We start from the raw sequence: 17,122 nt of genomic DNA, 5'->3' as shown, positions 1-17,122 counted from the left end.
TATTCAATTTCTCATATTTTAAGAAGTTAAAAGAAATGATAAAAAGAATTACCATGGCAATCTGGATAGAATCACATTTAAATTGAGCATAGAGATTTGTTTCAATACTTCGACTCTGTCATAGTTTATGAAAACAATGTAAAGTTTATATTAAAGTAGTTGACTTTTATTTTATCTTTTATTATAGAAACAACTTATATACAATCACTTATTTAATAAACATTAATTCTCTATGTTATTAATTAAGCTATTTATCCAACCAAGGCCTATATAGGATAATGCTACATTGTCTAATCCCAACAGAAAAAGCATGCAATGTCAAAGGAAGAACTTATACCATCCCTTCTAAAATGACAACATATGCATCACTGGCATGGCAAGCAAGCTATGGTGACACCTTTGTAAGATCAATAATCTTCAATCCATGGTACAAAACATCAAGGAAACATGCAATCAAGTAATCATCATACAAGTCAATGATTTGGCAATATAGGCCCGTAAACGAAAAATAAACCATAATTTTCGTAATATAACAAACAAATTATTTCTGATTAAGATCTTACAGGTAAATCATTGAGATCATAAGAACACCACACGCAAAGAAATTCTAATTTCAAAATGCTTTAAAATGGACTATGAATCATGCCATCCACAATTAAGAGTTTAGTAGATTTAATACAAGTACTTACAATAGATTTACAAAACATGTTGTTCCTCTAAGTTCGATGTAAAGAAAAATGAACTTCAGGTATTTAAAGACATTGATCTAATTTGTGTTACATTTGATATAATTGATAGAAGATGAGTCATTAACAGCCAAAACAACCTGCATTAAAAACAACATTTGTAAAATATGTTAAAAGAGGAGATCATAAGAACACCACACTCAAAGAAATTCTAATTTCAAAATGCATTAAAATGGACTATGAATCATGTCATCCACAATTAAGAGTTTATTGGATTTAATACAAGTACTTACAACAGATTTACCAAACATGTTGTCCCTCTAAGTTCCATGTAAAGAAAAATGAACTTCAGGTATTTAAAGACATTGATCTATTGTGTTCAATAATATAAATGCTAACACTATTCTCCTTATCCTACCACCACTGCTAAATCACAAAATTGTACATGTGAAACATGTAAAACACGCACGCTACAAGGAAAAAACAGAAGCCGCAAAATTTATGTGGTTCGACACTTGCTTTAATACTATATATCCACGTTAAGTCGTGAACACTTCAACAAAAGAACATGTAACTTTGTTACGGAAAAGAGATTCAAATTTCCAGACCACTTGCAAAAGGCAAAATACCCAAAATAATATCTCCACTAGAGTTATCAACAAATATGATAACCTGCAATGATAAAGAAAAGTGATTATGAAACTGTCCTTGGACAAAATATGTCAGAAGCATAAATTGAATCAAAATAATTGTATATTTTTTCCACCATATGAAACTTACCTTCTTCCAGGACTTGTTGCTCCATTTTAATTTTAAAGTATCAAGGTCATCAATTACCCAAGGTCAAAGGAGAAGAGTTTCAGAAGTAGTTGAAATCAACACCTTCATCCCTAGCGAAAACCTCTGCAAGCTTCAAGAAATTGAGGGAAGAAAAAAGTAAGACATAAACTATAACTACTTGAAAATAACCCTCCAACCTTTAGCATATGATTGTAATAAACATCAAATAGGGAGATGGCATTTGCATTCTCTTCATCCTGGTGCATTCAATCATAGAGGAATTACAAATCTTAACCAAAATAGAACTACATAATTTATTGATAGCAGGATAACACTCCGGTTAATAGAACTACAAATCTTGATAGTATTTTCATGGTAATGGAATACATGGAACATGATCTTAAATGATTGATGGAGTCAATGAAGCAACCATTTAGCCAAAAGGAAGTGAAGTGCTTAATGATCCAGCTTTTAGAAGGTGTGAAGTATCTTCATGACAACTGGGTGCTTCATAGGGATGTGAACACTTCAAACCTGCTTCTAAATAACAGGGGTGAGCTAAATATTTGTAATTTTTGGTTGGCTCGCCAATATGGGAGTCCTTTGAAACCGTATACTCACCTGGTGGTTACTCTTTGGTACAGGTGAGCTGTGTTTGCTTATTGCAATCTGTTTCTATTTATCCATGTATATATCCATTTCATATATTGGATTATTTGATATTACAAATTCGTAAGCAAATAAAGCAAAATCAACACATATAAATAGGTAACCAAATACACTCATTTCACACACATTTTCTTAATATCACTGGAATACCCTTTAATGTGATAATAATAAAATGATTATTCTTTAAATATTTAATTATTAAATTTCTTCAACTTTGACAAACAAAATATTGCAATTAAATCTCCCTATATTCTTAATCCAATATGTTACATTGCTTCAGCCGCAACAATAAGATAATATACACTTACTATTGCTAATATTAGCATTTAGCACACAGAATTGCAGATTATCCGCTTAAGCTTACCTTGACTTAGGGATTGAGAGCAGGATTGAGATGGGGAGGAAGGAGGAGAGCCAGATATAGGTTGATCCGGGGAGAGAGGGGGAGGAGGAAGCGTCACACATTTGTCGCCTACTTACCGTTTAGGTGCGGCTGCTCCACTCCGTCGCGGTCTCATGAACTGAACTTCGTTGCCTTCCCGCGCGCGAAGCGAATGGGCGCTGTGCGGTGGGTCAGTTTTGGGGCGGGGAGCGAAGATAGAGCATTTTGCATGCTCTGGAATGGTAAGGGGAGATAGGGGGATTAAAAATTTTAGCGATTGATATTGAAGAGATTAGGATTAGGATTAGGATTAGGATATTAGGGATTGAGAGCAGGATTGAAAGAGATTAGGTATTGAGCATGATTGAGAGGGGAGAAAGGAGGAGAGGTCCACATCAGATTTTTGGTAAATGACTAATAATACTATAAAATAACTTATAAAATAATTTGATAATAATATAAATTATAAATTATTATCAAATTATAAAATAATTTATAAATTTATTATAAATAATTTTATAATTTATAAATTTATTATAAAATAATATTATCAAATAGATTTTGGAGGTATTAAAGAAATTGTGGAAGGAAGAGGAGAAGTTGTTGAAAGAGGAGGGGTACTTTCACGAGGTACACATCAGCTTTTTGGGTGATGTGGATGAAATATGTTGAAGTGGCAAAATATGATGATGTGGCAAAATATGATGATGTGGTATCGGGAATCTGATTTAAATATATATAATAGATATCAATGTCTTGTGTAAATCAAACCGAACAATTAATATGAAAATCAAATTACACGTAGTAACTATCTGATGTAGTTATTGGTTTTAGTCGTCTGATCTAAAAATAAATAGTGTTGAAAATGATTTGGTGAAAGTGTAATATAATCCGATCAATTTCAAATTATTGACCAAAATTAATTGATGTGTTTAAGTATATGTTTTTTTAATCTAGTAAATTTTGATTCGTTAATATCCTGAATGACAACATAATTGGCAAATATTGTACACATTAACAATGTAATGCCATTACAAGGCTACAATACGGCACCTAAGTCTAAACATTCATTTTGTAAATAGTTACCCCCTACAAGGCAAGAACTTGAACAAATATTTACTTTTTGTGGCCACTTATATCATCGTATAACAATCAAGGCAATTATGTTTATTTAGTAGTCATGAATATGGGTCGATTGGTTGGCACGAGTTGTTAAGGACCCTCACTTGAATATTCATCTCTTCATAAGTTTGATTCTGCTGGCGATTGGGATGAGCGACCCCTCAAGGCTTTAATTGTTAGAGCATAAAAAATTTTACAATTTTTTCACTTAATAGAATATTTGAATAGTATAGCATATTGTTTACGATAATATTATTAATTTTGTCTAGCATTACATATTATATCATTAATTGTTAATAACTTCAAATATGTAGTAAACATTCTGAAACCTACAAAAAAAAAATCATAATTCCTCTAATCTTGATGGAAAAATTTGTGTGAAGAATTAGAAGTCATTCGAAATTTTTTAACACTTGAATTAAAAATAAACTACATAAAATTGAGTTACTTGAACACATTTATTTGTTTCCTTAATGCATGCACGTCTTAATTCTTATAGAATAAAAAAATTAAAATTGTTAAAATTTTATATAAAATCTATCAATTTACATAATAAATTAAATAGTTTTGTTCTGATTTCTATTTTTTTTTTAAATAATTGAAAATGAATTTTTAAAAATTTTGATTACAAAGACATCACTTTTTATTTTTTATTAACCCAGTGCACCTAAATTCCAATGAGTGACCCTGATTACAATCCTTCTAAAGCCACTATTTCTTTTGTAGGCAAATCTTCTCCTCGAGGATATCTCCCATCATCGAAGAGCACGTTGGGATTAGAAAAACCATGATCAATTGAACCACTCTGATTTTACAAAACTTATATAATATAATTTTTGTAAAATCACAATAATCCACCATGATTTTTTGTCAATTTCAACGGAAAATTAAACATAATATAAGTATGTTGTCGCAAGAGCATGACTCTATAGAAGCAACACGGTGAAGCAATGGCAGAGAGTATTAGAAGTAAAGAGATAAAAAAAGTTTGACTAAATTAAATCTCTTGCACAACTGTTGCACCGTACAGTCAGATCCAACCCAAAATCAAATAGTCAAAATTAGGACTTTAATCTCAAAATTTTAAATCAAAATAATTAAATTCAGTTATGAATATATAAAATAATAAATTAATTAATTATAAATGTTCGACTTAATTTAATTGATTAAGATAAAAGCCTTATATTATCCTGATCCAGACCGGCCCTGCAAGTAGCGGCTATAGAACCTCCAAATCTGTCATTGACATTTAAGAGTGAGAATAGGTTAGGTCAGACCAGACTTTGAAAGGTCTGATTATGGCTTACGATTAACTTTTTAGGCCTAAGCCTGTCTTACGGTCTATCTTATTTTTTTTTGCCGGTCTGGTCTGAATACCTATTTAAAAGCCTTATTAACATAAAAATATTTAAATGTTATATTTTACATATCTATGTATACTAAACAAAAAATAATTTGTCTAACAAAATGATTTTTAAAAAATCTGAAACAAATACTATTTAAACCTTAAAAAATAATTTTTGGTTTCAAAAAATAGATTTTTTTTTTCTGAAATAAATGGACCTATTATTATCTCTCAAACAAATATGAAATGACTACTGAGTGATTGCCTAATAGAACGACTACCGAATATGAAACGATTATCGAATATGGAATCGCTGTCGAATATGGAACAACTACTGAGTGATTGTCTAATTGATAGTCTATAAAATAGGAAATAATATCATTAATAAATAATAAAAAAAAATAACAATAATAAATAATAAAGTATATATAGTCCAATCTGTCAAACTTAATATTTTTTTATTTATTTATAAATCTTGAGTCTTATTTAAATAAATAAACTATAAAAATAGTATGAGTATAATATTTTTATTAAATATGTCATGCTATAAGTAGATCAAGTGATACGATATAACTTATTTTCATCTCTATTGACATCTATCTAATCTATCTAATAGTCTTGGGGTGCCGCCTACCCTAGTTCTATTGACATCTATCTAATAGTCTTGGGGTGCCTACCCTAGCCGCTATTGTTTATAACAAAAAGTATACTCATTGGCATTCTACCCAATATGGAATAAATGTGATAACAAAGAAATTTCAACCATAACTTTCGGAATATTGTTGATTGATAATGCAGCTACTAAATAGGATTTTTTGTTACACCGTCAACAAACTAATATATGTCAATGTCATGGTTTGGTTTAGCTTTACATTCACCGTAAACTGACAAATTTCACATATGAGGCAAATTCAGCTTTCATTACAAAAACATAGGTCAAGTGGTTCAAGAGGATATTCAATATTAAAACAACTACCATTTGTCTGAGTTACTAGAATTGATTTTTAGAAAACATTTTTTTTTTTTAACTTTTCTATTAAACAGAATTGGTTTTAGGCACAGTTTGGAACCTCATATTGGAACTGAAGTACCTTTAGTAACTATTTACTCTATGTAATATGCTATTTATATATCAATTAATAAAAATTAATGTAACTAAAAATTACTGTTATTTTACAAAGTTGAAATTGGAACCTAGATCTAATGAGAACCCTATGTACAATTATTACAAACATTGAAATTAAAATCATGTTCATAAATACTCTATGTTAAAAGCTACAAAAGAATCACAAAAATAATAGATAAAAGGTACAAAGATGATTGCTTTGGTCTGATTATTTTCCACCACAAGTGATCGATGGGCTGAGTTGAGTTATTATTATATACTTATGAAAAGTGAGAGAAAAAATGTCCTGTCACTTTTAATGTCGTTTACCCACCCAAAAAAAGTTATTAAACTTTGTTATTATATATTAAGTTTTTCTTATATTGCCTTTTAACTACTTAATTTACTCTTTTAATAATTTTAAAAAAAAATAGAAGGAATAGAAGCAATATTTACAATTGTTTAAAGAGTGTTGATATATTAAGTATAAGTAAGAATTTCATGTCAATTGAAAAAATAGTTGTTAAATACTATATAAATAAATAAAAAATTATATTTAATTGTTTTAAAAGTTTGTGAAAAAATATAGTGTTCACTATGGGAGAGCATACCAAATGATTAGTTAGACTTACAATTGAGGAAGAAATTATTAATGTGTCAAATATAAATATAAATTTCACATTTAATAAAAAGTATACTTTAATATGTAATGTTAAACTCAATTGTATGATTGTTCTTGTGATGTCATATAAATGTACTTAAACTTTTACTTAAAGAAAACATATTTAAATGATTGAATAGACTCAAACTTAACAAATTGTTAACATATAAAGGATGAATAAGAGTTTTATATTAAATAAAGAAAATAAATGTTATTATGGTGAGCACATATAAAAACTCATATATTGGTATGTATATAATTGCTCTTAACCCAATATTTTATATTGATACATCCCAATGCAAAGGTATAAAGTGAAAATCAAGTTGGCTATGGTATGTAAATTTCTCCAACAAGTTTGGCATTTGGGGCCAATTAATATAGGGAAGAAGGAAAGCACTGACAATGCTCTTTTTGGTGGCAGGACAAGTTACAAAACATAAATTGTTTTACTTTCTGGCCGCACCGATTAAATAAAGTGGAAAGACATGTTTGGAGCAGCTTCAAAGACAAACTTTTTATTCTCCCAAAAGATACTCATTTTATAATATTGGAACAAGCAATTTTTTATATTAGAAAAAATAACTAGAATGGATGCTTAGTAAAATTGGAATCTTTTACACTATACTAGATCTCAATCATAATAGACAAACAAAAAAATGCGAAACATGCAGCAACGATCTCAACTATAAATTATTGTTTTTATGTTTTTGGATGGATCTAGCGACTAGCGAGGGCAAATGACAAAGCCACTCAGATATTCTTCTTTCCATTTTAATTATAAACAAAAACTTTTTTAAAAAATTGTTATATTTATTCTAAATAATTAAAGATAGTATATATTTAGTTGTAAGCGTTAGAATACATCAAAATATACTAAAACACTAAATTAAAAAATTTATATTTAATTTAAAATTCAAGTCAAACATATATATTTTTTTAGTTTATGTTTTAAAACAAAAGAAATATATATTTAAGTGTTAATTAATTTCCTTGTAAGATTTAGTTGAAAACATTAATAAAAAAGTTTTAATTGTTATTTATTGATGTTGTATATAAATTTACATGTCCAACATCATAATTATTTATAGAATAATTTTAAAAATAGTTTTTATAAAATATCTTTAATTAGTCCACTAGTTTATAAAATATCACATGACATAAAGGTACAAAACCAGACATGGACAGAATATAAAGTTGCTAGACCAAGAGCTAACCGCTTTTTGAGACCCCAACAAACTAATGTGTGAAAAATGTTGCAACCCCACAAGATTTCAAGAAAAAAAATATTAAGCACCTAAAAGAGTATCAGTATTCCGATTTTAGTGAACTAGGAATCAATGATATAAATGTGTTGTTTTTATTGATAAATGAATATGTGATTTATAGATAGTTTTTATCATATTCTTTTTAATTAACTTCTACTTTATTAATTAACTAAACAAGTGGTTGGTTAGTTAGTTAGTTGATTATATAGAATCAAACTTAACTTGAATTACAAAATTGAATACGGAGAACGTTTAACGTTCTCCTTTTTCTGACACTCAAAACTAAGAACGTTCTTGGTTTCTAACACTTTTCCTTAATTCAAGTTTCTAAGTGATATTACACTTAGCAATCTTCTTAGCTCTTCAAATTTACTTGTCCTCAAGGCCTTGATCATTATATCAGCTAGCTGAATTTCAGTTTGACAATAAATGAGCTTCAACTTGCTTATTCCAATTTGATCTCTTAAGAAGTGAAACATTGTCTCAATCAACAAGATTTATTGTTGAAATGTTGTCAATCAGCAATGGAATTGGTCTGCAAATTTCCATCTTTAGCTCTGTTGTTAATGACTCCAACCACAATGTTTGGCAGGTTGCATAGCTGTCAGCAATGTACTCAGCTTCGCATGATGAAAATGCTATCACAAGCTGCTTATTTAAGCTCCATGCTATTGAAGATTTCATGAATTTGAATACATAACCTGAAGTGCTCCTTCTACCATTCTTGTCTCCACACCAATTTGAGTCTGAATATCCCACCTAGTCTTCATTTTCATGTTTTAAATTTGTTACAAACAGAATGTCACGCTCAATTGTGTCTTTGATATATCTCATGATTCTCTTAACTGCCAGCCAATGAGAATGTTTGGGTCTCTCCATGAATTGGATTACCACACTCACACTATAGCAGATGTCATGTCTTGTATTGCACAAATATATTAGGGAACCAACAACTTGCTTGAATAAGGTCGAATCAACCAACTCTTCTTCAATGTATGCTTCTAGCTTTGCAGTGATCTCCATTGGAATGGCTGCAACGTTGCAATCAACCATATTGAATTTTCTCAAGATTTCTCTAGCATACTTCTTCTGATGCATCATCAGACCTTCCTCAATTTCAGTAAACTCCATACCCAAAAAATAATTCAGCATGTCCAAATTTGTCATTTCAAACTCCTTCTTCATGATTTCCTTGAATTGTTCAATTTCTTGCTTGTTGCTATCAATAACTAGTAAGTCATCCACATATAGGCAAATTAGGATCATTGTTGGTTCTCCATTTAGTGTGTAATGTCTCAAACAAACTCCATATTTGACTGTGCATTTGATGAATCCAATGCCAATTTAAAATGAATCAATTCTTTTGTTCCAAGCTCTTCTTTCATCCATCCATTCAGAAATGCAGATTTCACATCAAGCTGACACCTTTCTTCTTGTGCACCTTGCACTTGTAATTGAAAGGAATTACCAAGATCATTGCTTCAGGATCCTTAAGAGACTTTGACACACATCTTAACTCAAAACCTTAAGGCATTAGGTTTATGGGTAATTCCTCTTATATATCCAATATTTCCTCCATTCATAGTCAATGTGAGACTAACCACTCATAATTGAATTCCAACAATTTCTCCCATCAATTGTGAGTTACCCACCACTAGACTTGATCCTAGTGCTTTGCTCCCTCATCAGGCCAAACCAGGCTCTGATACCAATTGTTAGTGTTTTAAACTATTTGCAATGGAAGTAAACCAAAAAATAAAGGAATTATATGAATGTGTTGTCTTTATTGAGAAATGAATATGCTATTTATACATAGCTTTTATCAAATTATTCCTAACTAACTTCTACCTAACTAACTAACTAAACTAGTGGTTAGTTAGTTGATTACATACAATCAAACTTAATTTGAATTACAAAACTGAATACGGAGAACATTTAACGTTCTCCTTTTTCTGACACTCAAAATCAAGAACGTTATTGGTTTCCAACATTTTCAATCTAAAACAATATTTTAAAAAAATAAATTAAATAAAATTAATATATAACCTACTTCATATACATCAATTTTCTTTCATTTATTTTTGTTTATATTTTAAGAAAGAGGGAGTATACTAGTATCATATTATGTCTAAAATTTATATTTCACCTATCTAATAATAAGTCTCAAGTCTCACATTTGTAAAAATAAAATTTAACAAATACCATGTCTTCTAATATATCAATGTTCTTGATGGTTTAATTGACAAATATCGATGTTATTAAGTTAAACTTCATATCTTGAATTCAAATTCAAATTCAAATTCTCGCTATAAATCTTTAATTGGTGATATTTACCTTATCATCCCCTTTACCTTCAAAAGAATATATCAATAATTAAAAAAGATAGATTAATAAAATTATTTTATTTAATCTATTTCAAAATGTCAAATGCAACATTATTATAAGAGAAACAAGATAATGTATAATAATTAGTATAACACATAAATAAGAATTAGTAATGTGTACTTTCAAAATCGAGTGAAATTTAGTAAAAAAAAAAATGGAGTGTGAGAGAAAACTACCATCTTACACGAGCGTATGAGAAGAATACGACAGTCATTGTTGTTTAATGTGACGAGGCAACATATATTTGACTCCATATGCCAGTAAAGAATATTTCCCAACGGATCTTTTCTGAGTTGTCCATGGGATCAAAACCAATTATATTTATAATATTTATAAATTATCCAATTAATGTGAGGAATAAATTCTGTCACTTATGAAAAAAAATTATCCCGATATAGATTTAAGTTACTACGACCGTAATAGTACAAAATTAAATGTCTCTACAGAAGTGTTGAAACTGTAATTTAAACTGCAATAATTAAGTTTGTTCATATTTTCTCGAGATATAAAGTTTCACAGCGTAATTACAAATAATAATTGCAATTTAAAACCATGTATCAACTATAATTTTAAATCATTAGTCAATATTAATTTATTATATGATTATTGAAAGTAATTAATTTAACGAAAAAGAGATGGCCTTGAATTGAGTAAAAACAGATGGCATTGGACGAACATAGCAAGCAGCAAGAAGATAATATTATATATAAAAAAAATTCTCCAAGTGATTCGCACACGTGCAAAACAAAGTTTTATAGAGGAAAAACATCCGAAAATGCATTAAAAAAAGTTAGTCAAAAATAAACAAAATAATTACATTAGAAAAAGTTTGTACAGTAAAAAAATTGTACATTTTTAATTTTTATATTTGATTTTTTTTTTTAGAATTATGGAATGTAGTTAAAATATTTGATTTGAAAAATATTAATGTATTCGAGACTATAGAATATTAAAAAAAATATACATAAAATAAAAAAATTTATTATTATTCTTTATTTTCAGTAAATAATGGTCGTATTATTTTCTTCAAGTTTTAGAATTTTCACCTTAGTATTTTTGTATTGTGACTGTGTTTTTTAATTTTATTATGTCTAGTTTCTCCAACTCACCCTCTTATTCTATATATTAGAAGAAAAACAAAATTATCAAAATCAATGTGCTCATTTAATGTATTAATTTTGAAAACGTTAGTCTTAGAAAATATAACATCGACCTTAAATATTTTTATACCTACTAATAAATTCATCTTGAAATATGTATTATTTTCCTATATTTAGCACCAAATATTTCTTTAACAAGAAATCGGACATAACATTTTCGTAGTGATTTATTAGTTTTATAAATACACACGTAAAATAAATTTTAATTTAATTTTAAATTATAATTCAATTGATAAATATCAATATTATTAAATTATTAGATGTTTTGTCGGACTCAAATCTGGAATCTTACAATCGTTCGTGTGTGTTATTTATGATGATATTTATTAATTTTTTAAAAGAAAATTAATTCAAAATCTTTTGATTCAATTTTAATTTAAAGTTGAGATTGAAGACTTTGTCAAAATTATTTTACATTAATTCATTCATTTTTATCCAAAATTAATTTTGTAAAATTATTTATTTAAAATTAATTTTAACCACAAAAATCGAACAGCAATTAAGCTCATCTGCAAGATTCTATTTAATTAAATGGTTAAATTATATTTTAAATATCAATTATTGATTTTTCATTTATGGTTTAAATGTCTTATTTTGTCTTATGAAATGATGGTTCAGTTTAAAATTGATCATAGTAAAATGAGTTAAGAGTTTGTTGAGTATCTCAAATGACCATGAACATTGTTTGGTAAATGTCACGATGTGTCACATTCCCTTCCCCAATTGTGGTAGGCATTTGTATGGTTCTGAAGGAGAATGCAACATGCTAACAGCTAACATACACTCTCTTTATTCATTTAGGTCCCATTCGGGTTATTTTTCTGGTTTGTGTTCTAAATTTTACTTCTGAATTAATATTTTTTTTATATTGAAATAATTAAGTCAAAAAATAAATAAATAATAATAATAATAATAATAATAATAATAATAATAATAATAATAAAATATCAATTTTGACAAAATAGTAAAGTTAAAAAATAATCATCGTTTTGAGTTTAAAAAAAAAACTATTTTCACTATTAGATAGGTTCTAATAAGGTTAATAAAAAACTATTTTCACATAGATAACATTTTTCTTGAGATTTAGACGTATCAATTGGATGTTATTTTGTTTATCGTTTCGGTGCAGTATTATTTATATTTATGTTTTGTTGAGGTTTTTGTTTTGTTTAAATTGACAGATCAACCTCGATGAACTATAAATTCAATCAACGACTAGATTGTAAATGTTTTAGATCCAGAGTTATAGGTATCGCTTTGATTTTATCAATGCATTTTTTCGTTTTATGTTATTACCTTGATTGTTGGAATTTTTTTCCATAGATTTCATTCCTTTTCATGTTTTAGTGATGTTGAATTTGTATTTGCTTCTAATGAACTCTTCCAAATTGAAAAAATGAATATTGTCTTTTACTAAAAAAACACACTATTTTCTTTTTGATTTAATCATCTGGTTCTCAAGGGAATGAGACCCTAATAATTCAGAGTTCGGTCGGGAGGTAAGTAAAGTTTTCCTAAGAATTGTTCAATCGAGGATTTGAACTCGGACTCTCCCGAACAATTCATTCTTATCTGAAATTCATTAACCACTTGAATTCAATTGTTTGGTAAGAAAAACTATTTTCATAATAAATAAAAAATAAATTTAACCTTATTTTATCCAAAAACAAGTTATTTTTAAAATCAACTTTATCCTTACATACCAAACCAATTTTGTAAGGATTAGTTAGGTCTAATATAAAATTTAAGATGATATCAGAGTCTACTCGATCGAGCAATCCATCATTTATATACCCACATCAATTCCAATATTGTTTGGCGTGATGAAGTGTATTAGGAAAATCCAAGTTCCATATGGATAAGAGATAGAGTTCTATAATAGTTTATAAATTGTGATACCCGTCACCTTACAAGTTGGTTTATATGAATGAGTTAGACTTAATATAAAACGTAATATGGTAAAGAGAGCTAATAATTTAGCTATTTTCTTTTTCAAAAAAAAAAATTGGAAAACTTTTCATATAAACTTAATTGGTTTATCTTTTCTTTCCACATTTGATTCTTGAACAACCTGTTCGTTTTTCTCTCTTTCTTTCTTCATTTAAAATTAGTTATTTCTCAATTTTTCTTCATTTTCAATCGGTTCCTCTAAAATTTTAAGTTATAATTATTTCATCGTGAGAATGATAATAAAAAAAAAAAAATCAAACAATAGACATTAAGGGCAACATGTTTGCAACAAAGCTATTCCAAATCTCAATACTTCTTTAATGTTTTGATATTAACATTGTTTCAACATAAACAACTTTCGTCAAATATGAAAAAGATAGAGTCAATGACATTTGTTGAAGATTGCTAGAAAAAACCAACAAATTTTGGTGGCAAAAATCCTTCTTCTTAGTCAAATTAGCATAAAAAAATGCAAGTAAGATCTTGAAAAATTACCAGCAATAACAAAACGACATTGTTCTTGTTTCTTAATTAGAAGTTCTAGCCAATGATTGGATTCTCAATTAAAAGTTCTAGCCAATAACCAAACAAAGATGTAAGATTGTATTGAAAAATTTCATGTTCTTATTTCACGTGAAGAATAAGTCTTTCAAAAAATATTTTCAACATTTCAAAATTCTATTGTCAATGTATTTCGACATTTACATTTTTTGTAACTATGTATTTTATTATACATTTTTGAAACTCAAAGTGTAATAAACACATTATAGCACGAGGGGATGTTAGATATATCAGTTAGTTAATTAATTAAGTTAATTAATTAGTTACACTAACTAATTAATTATTTTATATTAATTAATTATTTAACTAATTGACTATATAAATATTTATAATCATTAATATAATAATATTATTTTGAATATTAATATTATTCAATTTATTTTTATGATGGCTTATTCAAAATATTTTAAGTCCATTGATCAAAATGTGTTTACATTTAGTATGTCGAGCATTACTTCGAATTTATTTGCTTTAACTACTAATAGTACTACTGAGGTATATGCACCACTATTTCGACTTAATGCACAAATGAGCAAAGAGACACGAAAACTCCTCATTGATCATTAAAGAGGGTACGAATGGCTGTCTTCTTATTAAAGAAACATTGGCTTAAATCCCATAAAAAATTTGTTAAAACTTAGAAGCAATACTTTTATTTCGAATCAATCCAATATGTATAGAAATCTAAGAAAAAATAAAAAAAATGAGACATTTTAAAAGTCATAATAGTATTTTATTAAAATTGTTCAAAAAATTTATCAAATTTATTTTTTAGATGTTTTTTATATAAAATTATTTATTTTTTAGATGCTTCTGAATATAATATTATTTATTAAATTAATGTGATCAATTTTGTATGATTTTTTTAATTGATAATAAAATCAATTAATTTGATATTTGTTTAAAAAAGTATATTTTAGATAAAAATTTATTAATTTTAATTATAAAAGTAGTAGAATATGACAAAATTTAGTGATTAATAACTAATCTAATGATTAATGACCAATTTTATTATAATTTAATCTTTTATCTCAATTTTAAGAATAATGAATTCAACTGAATGCTTTTGATCATATGAGTTCAACTATTTTTGCCATATTCTACTATTTTTACAAATATTTATTTAAAACAAATTTATACTTAATAAATTTTGTTATCTGAAAAAAAAAAAAGAATATGACACAAAAAATAGTGATTAATGACCAATTTAGTCATTTATCTCAATTTGTACAATAATTAATTCAACTGGAAGTATTTGATCATTAGAAACTAATTCTTCAAATTTTAAATACCACGACAATATGTCCTTTATACTGATTATTCAGAAAACATTTATTAAATCTTAAAAATGATATATATTTCTTGATTTTCTCTACAATAATTTAAACACACGTATAACCTTAAAAACAAGGTAATAAAGATCTACCCACATAATCAATTTCTTTAACTTTCTTCTATATATATATATATATATATATATTATTTGCAATAATTTAAACACATGTATAGCCTTTTAAAAAAGTAATAAATGTATATTCACATAATCAATGTTTTTACTTTCCTTCACATGCAAATAACTTGGACACTCAATTTGTTTGGATATTTTGATTAGATCTTAACATTTTATGACAGTAATTCGAGAAAACTTTCAAACTTAAAGAATCATATGCATAATTTAATATATCATAAAGATTAATGATACAAACCAAATGAAAGTTAAATGATCGAATCATAAAAAAATAAATTTAAAAGATCTAAACAAAAATTGAGTTAAACATAAATGACTAGAGGTGTATTTTTGCCTTCAATTAATTATGTACTACAACTTTAATTTTCAAAAGTTTTGGTAATAATACCTCAAAAATATATTGATAATAAGTTACCTATCTCTAGGAATATAAAGTTGGTTTGGTAACTGAGGTGAAGTGGAGTGATAGAGAAGTCAAAGGTTCAAACTTCATCACCAACATAATATTAATAGATTACTAATATTATTAAACATCTTTTGTTTTAAAAACATTATCCATCTCCCTTATAAAGTAGAAATTTTATTTTAGAATTTGCGTATCAAACTCTATAAAAGTTCAAACATTATTTTTTTCAATATCAAATTTTTATTTTTGAAATCTTTAACATCTATATTCTTAAGGGGCTCATGTAACATGTTAGCAATATTACATCCTTTATTGTTTTATTTATAAAAACATGACAAAATACTTTAAGAGATCCTTTATGTTTCACGAAATTAACAATTTGACTATTTATGTTTTCTTTTTCAACACTTAGATACTCTAAGTTTAGCTCCATTTTCGCTTAGATCATTTAACTTTTTATTTTTTCAATTTAATCATTTAAGTTATATTTTATTTTCATCGTTAATCTTTAAGTTATATTAAATTACGCATGTAGACCATTAAATTTGATATTTTTCTTGAATTACTATTAAGATATAATTCAAACATCACATTGACTTTATTATCTATGATAGTTTACAAGTGAATGAAGTTGATGATATTGATTATGTAGATAGACCTTTATCATCAAGTTTTTATAGATAGAACTATCTATGTGTCTAAATGGTTGTAAAAAAATAAAAAATTATATTACATTTATAAGGTTTGATGATTGTTTTCTAAAAGATTAGTTGAGAGACTCATTGTTACAACATTTAATAGAATTTTTAATTATAAGATGTTTTTAATTGTACTAATAATTGCTTAAAATGAGACAAATGACTAACGATGTAAATATTATATAACTTAAAGAGCTAAATCAGAAAAGTAAAAATATAAATAATCTAAACGAAAACTACTCTAAACTTTAAGAACATATATATTATAATAAAACATAAATGATGAAACTATTATTTTTGTGAAATATAAAAGACTTCAAGAAGTATTTTGATTAAAAATATTGAAACATGGATTTTACTTTGATCACCTTATTGCATTTATTGTCGTTTGGTTGCAATTAAAGCACACATGTCGTGTGAAGTTGGGAAACAAATGATGCTATTCCATGATGAATTTAATCTCATCAAAACATCACTAT

Source organism: Cicer arietinum, chromosome 5, assembly GCF_000331145.2.
Source record: "Cicer arietinum cultivar CDC Frontier isolate Library 1 chromosome 5, Cicar.CDCFrontier_v2.0, whole genome shotgun sequence".
NCBI lineage: Eukaryota > Viridiplantae > Streptophyta > Magnoliopsida > Fabales > Fabaceae > Cicer > Cicer arietinum.
This window is presented reverse-complemented; position numbering follows the sequence as displayed.